Source organism: Silurus meridionalis, chromosome 10 (assembly GCF_014805685.1).
Source record: "Silurus meridionalis isolate SWU-2019-XX chromosome 10, ASM1480568v1, whole genome shotgun sequence".
NCBI lineage: Eukaryota > Metazoa > Chordata > Actinopteri > Siluriformes > Siluridae > Silurus > Silurus meridionalis.
In genome coordinates, this window is record NC_060893.1 from 25,045,454 (window position 1) to 25,055,100 (window position 9,647).

General features: G+C 39.4%; 1 protein-coding gene across 1 annotated transcript in view; it reads left to right on the top strand.

The window, feature by feature from the left end:
* The first annotated feature begins 280 nt into the window (after positions 1-280).
* LOC124392891 (CMP-N-acetylneuraminate-beta-galactosamide-alpha-2,3-sialyltransferase 1-like) overlaps positions 281-9,647 on the top strand; it is a 28,973-nt gene continuing 19,606 nt past the window's right edge. Inside the window, exon 1 of the mRNA XM_046860150.1 lies at positions 281-523. The gene's annotated coding sequence lies outside the window, so the exon portion shown is untranslated. The remainder of the gene's footprint in view (positions 524-9,647) is intronic.

Here is a 9,647-nt window from a genome sequence, read left to right on the forward strand (position 1 = left end):
TTATAATGTAAGTTCCATTAATCATAATGGTTTTATTAGGAGTTGCATTGATGTTAATAGTTGTATTGGAAACTGCATTAGTTTATGATGGTTATAATGGGAACGATGAGTCGCGTGACCTAATCACCTGCCGTTGAACACAATGAGACAATGGGGTGTATTGTATATTGTCCGTGTCTCAGGTACACACCTGTGGATAGCGCGAGCGTCTGGGATAGAGAGGGGGGGGAGGTGTGTGAGGGGCGTTGGCAATGACCGAGGGGGCGTGTCTGTGGGCTTCAAGTGGTTTGTGTGCTGCTGTGTGACAATAAACATCGCTGTTCTTTCTAGCAGTGCGGACTGTAAAGGAGAAGCTTACACACGCACGCACGCACGCGCGTACACGCTCCACTCTACTTCGTACCGCACACCAAGATTTTTAACGGGAAGCGCGCGCAGATGTGTTTGTGTGTGTGTGAGCATTGAGTGGGGTTTTCTATAGGGCGCGTGACACCGGAGTGGATCAGCGTCTCTATCTGAAGCTGTAAGTCACCTCGTTTATCATTATATTTTATTTAATTGTGATGTGATGTGATGTGATGCGATGCGATTCCTCGCGCGCGCCAGCCTGTCCACCTGTAATAAACACTAATTGGTAGAGCTCGGTGCACGTGCTGGGAGAGATGAGACGTGCGGCACACGTCAGCGTTACAATGCTTTCTTTCCTACTTTCTTTCATTTTTACTTTCTTTCTTTCTTTTTTTTGTAACGAAAAGTAAGAACGCGCAGTGTTTATGAAACACTTGGAACATGTGATTGTTGAGTGACCCGGACACTCCGTTTTCCCCCTGAGATGTGGAGCTACTGACCATCAGAGGAACATCTCACTGAACACACCGTTAGAGCTCCTCTACAGCGCGCCTTCCCCTTAGGGGGTGCTCAGGGTGTTAGGAGATGAGAAGCACAGGTGTTCAGAACAACAGCTGCTCAAGGGTTCAATACGAAACCCCGGGGCTACTGGATAAACTCCAGAACTTCTAAATAAACTCATACAGTGTTACATTCATTCTGGGATTAATACTGACTACTGAATTAATACCAGAACTTCTGAATAAACTCATAGTGTTGCATTAATACTGACTACTGAATTAATACCAGAACTTGAATAAACTCATACAGTGTTGCATTAATACTGACTACTGAATTAATACCAGAACTTGAATAAACTCGTACAGTGTTACATTCATTCTGAGATTAATACTGACTACTGAATTAATACCAGAACTTCTGAATAAACTCATAGTGTTGCATTAATACTGACTACTGAATTAATACCAGAACTTCTGAATAAACTCATACAGTGTTGCATTAATACTGACTACTGAATTAATACCAGAACTTCTAAATAAACTCGTACAGTGTTACATTCATTCTGAGATTAATACTGACTACTGAATTAATACCAGAACTTCTGAATAAACTCGTACAGTGTTGCATTAATACTGACTACTGAATTAATACCAGAACTTCTGAATAAACTCGTACAGTGTTGCATTAATACTGACTACTGAATTAATACCAGAACTTCTGAATAAACTCGTACAGTGTTACATTCATTCTGAGATTAATACTGACTACTGAATTAATACCAGAACTTCTGAATAAACTCATACGGTGTTGCATTAATACTGACTACTGAATTAATACCAGAACTTCTGAATAAACTCGTACAGTGTTGCATTAATACTGACTACTGAATTAATACCAGAACTTCTAAATAAATTATTACAGTGTTACAGTAATTCTGGAATGAATACTGATAGTACTGAATTAAATTACAGTACAGTTCTGAATTAGCACAGTACAGTTCTGAATTAGCAGTTCTGAATTACTTCTGAATTAACACTAGTACTCCTGAATAAACTTGTACAGTGTTGCATGTGTACCAACAGTTCTGAATTTACACAGATAGTACTTAACCTCTTACATGAACACTGTCATTAATAAAGACCGTACTGAATTTACACCAGAACTGCTGAATGCATTTTTACAGTGTTACAGTAAAAGCGATAGTTCTAAATTAACTCTAGTGCAGCTACATGACTTGTAGAGTGTTAATAGTTCTGAATTACATCCTTGTGGTTCTCAATATAGACATAGTTCTGAATAAACTCTGTGTTGCATTGATACTGGGATTAATACTGACGGTACTGAATTAATTACCTACAGTTCTGAATTAGCACTACAACTGCAGAATGAACCTATACATTGTTTCAGTAGTATTAATAGTTCTGAATTACAACTGATTAATACTAAAACTCCTGAATGAAGTCTATAGTGTTACCTGAATACCGTAATCAACGCTGACGTTCTGATCGTTCTGACTGAACTTTAGTGCTGCTCAATAATGTCATACAGTGTTGCTGATTAGACGAATACTGTCGAGGAAACGTTTATAGTGTTTGAATACTGACTTGGGGGTGTAACGGTACTCACATTTCACGGTTCTGTTCGTACCTCGGTTTTTGTCACGGTTAGAGGGAAGAAAGGGAAAAAACGCAAAATTGCTCATCCTTTTATTATTGCAGTTCATTATAATTAATTATTCTAATAATTATAGTTCATTATTATTAATAATAATTGGTATTATTTATTGTAAACATACACTTTTAAAACCGTTTGAAATCGAACGCCTGCTCAGTTGAATAAAATATGAATTCAATGTTTTATGATATTTAATGAAAAAAGGAAATAGAACATATCAAATGAATGCAAAACACTTTTCATTCTGTTGGTTAAATTGAGTAATCAATTAAATTGGTACTGACGACACTGAATTTCATGCCTTCGGTTCTGAAGGAATTCTGACAGTGTTACATTTATACACAAAGTGCTGAATCATCACTGCCGAATAAGTTGCGTTAATACCGATAATACGGCATTACACACCTGCCATGCAGGACGAACTCAAACAGTGCTGAACACTGATGCCCTTGTATAAACACTCGGCGTCACGCTAATACTGATGACAATGATTTCCCAGCCTACGTCCTGAATGCTGAACGGTATCGCGTAATGTCTGTTCTTACTAAACGAATGCTGATTGTAGTATATTTTCCGTTTGTCTACGGCTGCATTAACACCCAAGGCGTTGTCGTTCAGCACTACTGAATTATTACGGTACCGACAACGATTCCTTTCCGCACTACCAAACAAACACGTCCTTTCTTTTAATTGTTTTACACACACATTGCTATTAAATACCCACTAATTCACACAAGTTGCTTTGAAGCGTTTAAAGCATGTGATGAATCCGTGTGGTATGAGTTCAACATGTTCAGCCTTGAATTAACGCCTGCAGGAACGTTTAACACGTACATGCCGTAATTAAGCAGAACAGCGCCAAGGAAACACCCACGGCACTGCGCTAGCATAGGGAGCGCTTTAATAAACACCTGCGTAAACATGGAGAGAAGCGGGTTGTAGTCTCGATGAAGCACTGCGTTCGTCCTATGATGTCGGACTACCACTTATTCATAGCACTTACATGCTAACACAAATATGAGCATAATATTAAGAGCGCTGAAGGGGCTCCAGCTTTGTTCTAACAACTGCAGTGTTAAGAAATGGACGAGGCTGCCATTTAGACTTGAAGTTTTAAGAATAGCATTTTGGTTTTCTTAGATTAGAAACCCACTTGTAAGATCTTAAAGGGTAAAACTTCTCCAGAGTGCTACATTGGCTTTATAGCATGATTTCACCTCCTTATTTTCATCTCAAACCAGTGAGGCTCAAAATCAAATTGAATCAATTGTTTGTTTGTTTTGTTTGTTCACAAATGAGTTCCTTCAGCTGGTTCAGGACCCGGACAGCTCTCGCTCACACAATCAACACCCACTTTTTTTTTTTTTTTTTTAAATACCACCAACCAATCACAATCTTCCTCACAGCTTTATAGCAAAAACAATATAATTCAGTACAAGAACATGAATAAGAACCATTTGTCCAAAAAAGCATTTTTGTGATGCTGGTGGAGGCGGACAAAAGTACTGACTTTTCCAGCCACATGTGGTTCTTTGCCAAACTGTGAATGTGTGAATGAAACTTCCCCTCACTTAAAATAGGAAACTCAAATCTGTTCCAGCATGAAGGTGCCCCTGTGTACAAAGCCAGCTCCATGAAGATCTGCTTTCCATGGGTTAGAGTGGAAGATCTCCTGCTATTGAGCTCCAACCTGAACACCTTAAGGATAAATGTAAACACTGATTGCACCCCAGGCCTCTTCACCTTCTCGCCTACATCAGTACCTGACTTTACTAACACCGTTGTGTATAAATTAATTTCCACAAAATCTAATAGAACATCTTCCCAGAAGAGTGGAGCTCACTTTAAGAGCAAATGGGGACCAAATGTGGGATTAAAGAAAGTAAAAAAAAAAGAAAGGAATAGTAAGAGGAGAGTAAATAATATTAAAGGAAACAGGAAGAAAAAAAGTGGAAAAAGAATGGGGGAAAAAAGGAAGGAAAGGAAAGAGGAAGGATATATATATATATATATATATATATATATATATATATATATATACATATGAGAAATACTGAAGACGGAGATTAAATGTGGAACGGGACGTTCAAAAATCTTATGTTCGGGTGTCCACAGATTTTTGGATTTTTCTCGGAAACACAAAGATGTTCACGTCTCTCTCGGCTGGAGTGTGTTTATTATGCTGCACACCATGAACCATAAATATGTGTGTGTGTGTGTGTGTGTGTGTGTGTGTGTGTGTGTGAGAGAGAGAGAGAGAGAGAAAGAAACGGAGCTAAGATTGTATTCGTTTTTCTCTCGTTCTGGATAAACCTCAGGTCTCACGGAGGTATTTATAGAGATGAGAAGATCCAGTAGATGATGCCGGGATATGGAACGCTGCGTCTGTGTTCAGTTAAATCACCACGTGATGATCCAAGTGGAACACACTCTTTCTCACGCACAACCAAATGAGACCAGTAATCCAGGCGAGATGAGATGAGATGAAGATGAGTTCAGTAATCAGTGAAATGGACGAATGAACATATGAGGTTCTAAACTCCTCGTCCACTTCAGGGTGGGAAAATACAAGTTCAGTCTGAGGTGGAAAAATGACCTCGGAGCCTGTGTGTGGGAAGGGAAGGGAAGGGAAAGGAAAGGAAAGGAAAGGAAAGGAAAGGAAAGGAAAGGAAAGGAAAGGATGAATGTAAATAAAGAAAAAGGAATAGGAAAAAGGTAAAGTAGGAAAGAAAAGATTGGAAAGAAAGAAAGAAAGAAAGAAAGAAAGAAAGAAAGAAAGAACGAAAGAAAGAAAGAACGAAATAAGGAAACTAATAAAAAGTTAAAAAGGAAAAAGGAAGAAAGAAATTAAATGAAAAGAAAGAAAGGAAGAATAGTAAAGAAAAGCAAATAAAAGGGAAAGAGAAGAGAAGAGAAGAGAAGAGAAGAGAAGAGAAGAGAAGAGAAGTGTCTCCCCTGGTTTTCAGGCCCTTCAGCACACAGTTGGAGGAGAAACAATAAAGAAAAGAACCACATTTGTCTCAACACCTACAATCAACACCAGTGTCATTAAAATCCAAAACATTAATCAAACTGAAATAAAACCAAAAATTTCTTGTTTAAAGATTTTAAACTTTAACATTTAACTTTAAATTAACTTCATGCTAATTCAACTGAGTTCATTAGTTATTAGTTAAAGCTCATTTAAATGTAAAAATTACCGAGAAGAAAAAACATGGTGATATTAACAATGAGCAAAAAGACGCTGTAGGAACAGAGGTTTGTGGAAACCTGGTCATAAGATCTCTATGTGCTTCTTGTGCTTCTCTTTAAACGTCCCATTCCACATTTATTCTCATTTACTGTTAGAATGAGCTTCACTCTTCTGAGAAGAAGTTCCAGCAGGTTTGTGTGTTGTAAAGGGTGTTGGTAAAGTCAGGTACTGATGTAGGTGAGGTGTTTAAGGTTCATCATGGTTTAGAAGATAAAATGTGGCCTGATGCTTCCACACACTACACGCCATCTGATGCGAGATGACTTCAAGCTCAAATCCTGGACATAATCCGCTATATAGCGATCATCTGGGTCCTCATGAGAAACTAATCCTGCACAAACAGAGCTTCAACGTGGCCTTAATATCAAACAAGCTTCTTCATCCTTAGACTCCAAACCCCTTTATATCCAGGTACATATTAGCATTGGGCGTTCTAACGGTTAATTGCTGAGCTTGTCTGTTTTGTACGCTTCAGTAAAATGAGCTCTGCTGGATCTGGACCTGTGTGTGTGTGTGTGTGTGTGTGTGTGTGTGTGTGTGTGTGTGTTAGAAAACCAGGGTTAAAGCTGTGAGGAGAAAGAAGATTAAACTTCACACACAGCTCTGATTCAGCACAGATGCTAAACAGCTCATTCTGGCTCAGCAGTGGCGCTCGTGGACTCGTGATAACCAAACCAGCTTTTATATTTCGTTAAAAATCAGCATATTTATTTATTTATTTATTTATTTATTTATTTATTTTTATTAAACCCATATTAAGAAGTTGAGAACCATTTTAGAACCTTCAAACAGGCCTAAAACAACTCCTAAGCACTCCAAGGTTCAAACTTAATGTCATATAACTAACCATAAACAGTATGACACACAGTGAAACGCTTCCGAAGAACTCAGTAAACTCTGAGAAAAATAGGAAGAACTGTTATAGAAGAACCCTTGAAGAAACCTCATATTCTATGTATCATACATAACCATATACAGTGCACCATGCCGTGAAATGCTTTTGAAGAACATTTGAAAGATTTGATGAACTTTTGGGGGAACTATCAATGAATTTTTAAAGGAACTCTAAAGGAAACATTGAAGAAATTTTCAAAGAACTTTTGCAAGAACTCTGGAAGAACCCTTGATGAATCTCTCAAGAACTCTCAATGAACTCTTGGGGAACTCTCAAAGAATCCTCAGAGAACACTGGAATAACTCTCTGAGAACATTGGAAGAACCATTAAGGAATCTTCAAAGAACTCTTAAAGAACTCTTTAGAAACACTTAAAGGGTTATCAGAAAACTCTGGAAGAGCCCTGTAAGAACTCCAAGGGAACTCTCTGAGAACTCTAGAAGAAGCCTTGAAGAATCTCCCAAAAACTCTCAATGAACTCTTGAGAAACTATCAAAGAATCCTCTGAGAACACTGGAAAAACTCTCTGAGAACATTGGAAGAACCATTAAGGAATCTTTAAAGAACTCCTAAAGAACTCTTTAGAAACCCTCAAAGACTCATCAGAAAACTCTCGAAGAGCCCTGGAAGAACTCCGATGGAACTCTGGAAGAAGCCTTGAAGAATCTCCCAAAAACTCTCAATGAACTATTGAGGAACTCTCAAAGAATCCTCAGAGAACTTTGGAATAACTCTCTAAGAACATTGAAAGAACCATTAAGGAATCTACAAAGAACTCTTGAAGAAGTCTTTAGAAACCCTCAAAGAAATTCGAAGAGAACTCTGGAAGATCTCTGTGTGTTTCAAACCACATGTTAGGGTTAGGGACCATCACCTATAGACGTTCATGTTGTTGCTTCAGTTCCTCTTTCTGACATACTTCCATTGTGTTGTTGGGGTTTTAGTGTGATGTGTGCTGTGAAGTCAAATGTTTCCTGACAAACAGAGTGTGTGTGTGTGTGTGTGTGTGTGTGTGTGTGTGTGTGTGTGTGTGTGTTTCACAATGCAGTCCCTGCTGTTGCTTGATAAAAACACACACTTGTCCTTTCTTTCTCCTCTCAGACACACAGACCCTGTTGTTTCGCTCTGAACACCGTGCTGCGTTCAAGAGCATGACAATTGTTTATCGCTTTTTTCTTCGGTGCCCTTTGTGCCTTTCTGCTATTGTTCATTCTTTCTGCATGAACGCTGCTTTTTGTAGCACCTTCTCTCCAACAGGGCACAGAACCAGGTGTGAAACATGTTTCGGATAAAACACACACACACACACACACACACACACACACACACACCGGGTGTAGTCCTTTTTTAGAGTGTATAATCCCTCTGATAGCCATCTGGTGTGAACTTCATCTCCCATAACGTTTACAAGCACACGGCTATCACCCTTAGCTTTACTACCTCACTGTGTCTTATGTAAATGCCCACACACACACACACACACACACACACAAACACCTCCCCCATAACTCTCGATCATCTCATAACATCATAAACGAGTGTGGCTGGAGCATCCCTCAACCATTACTGAATATAACGTGGGATATGAGAGAGAGAAAAAGAGAGAGAGAGAGAGAGAGAGAGTGGAGATGTAGAAGATGGAATAAAAAGCACTGATAGAGAACACGGAAGAGAAAGAGAAGTAAGAAAGACACAAACTTCACACACATTTAGACCACGAGTAAGAGCTTAAAGCTCCTTGAAGCGCCTGTGTTGTGATGAAGAACATTCTCTCCCCTGGGTTCCACATTCTACTCAGTCCTGCATGTTGGCTGATGTAACAGAGGCTCTACGGCCAGACTGTAAATCTGCCAGGATGAAGGACATCCTTGTGTTATCCCCTTTTGCATCCTGAAAAGGACACCTCGCTTTCACTTCTCCACCAGCCTTCTGCATGATGCACTCTTCAAAAACACAAATCCATACATGATGAGGAGGTGAAGAACAGCCAGAGGTGAAGCTGAGAGCATGAATGGAACTGAAACTGGATGTTACTATGGCTACAGGTGATGATAATCAGCGCATTTCATTTAGAAAACTGATTCAGCTGACAAATATAAACTACCTGTGTTCAACACTCACACCTGAACTTCCTTCAACCAATCACAATCCAGCATCCACACCTGAACATCCTTCCAGCCAGTCACAATCCAGATCCACACCTGAACATCCTTCCAGCCAGTCACAATCCAGCATCCACATCTGAACCTCCTTCCAGCAAATCACAAGCCAGCATTCACACCTGAACTTCTTTCAACCAATCACAATCCAGCATCCACACCTGAACCTCCTTCCAGCCAATCACAAGCCAGCATTCACACCTGAACTTCTTTCAACCAATCACAATTCAGCATCCACACCTGAACCTTCTTCCAGCCAATCACAATCCAGAATTCTCACCTGAACTCCTTCTAGCCAATCACAACCCAGCATTCACACAGGGGTAAAAGTCCCTCCTTGTTAAATAAAAAAATATATTTTGACAATAAGAATGAATTTTGGTCACTCCAGTTGTAAGTTTTCATTTAAAAACCGTGTGCAGGAATGTTCTCAATGCTTTCTGGATCGCAGAAAGTTCTGATCTCCACCTGGTGCTTATGTACTTGATGACTGTTTTACTGTCATGGCTGGTTCCTGTGGATTCAGTGTCCTAGTCCAACATTTATTTGTGTTTCGGTCAGTGGCATCTGGTTGGTACAATTCCTCAGATGTAGATGCGTCCATCAGGACTTTGAAGGAACAGCATGTGATACTGATATCTGCTTTTTCATTCCCAGATGAAGCAGTTGGAGGTCTGGGCATTGGTGTCTGTGTTTGATGTTGGGGATCAAACATTTTGTCTTTTGTCTCTGGTCTTACCAGTGTAATGTGAATATAAATCAGAAATCATGTGCTTTGCATTGAAGCTCTGAGTGACATGATATCATCTGTGAGCAT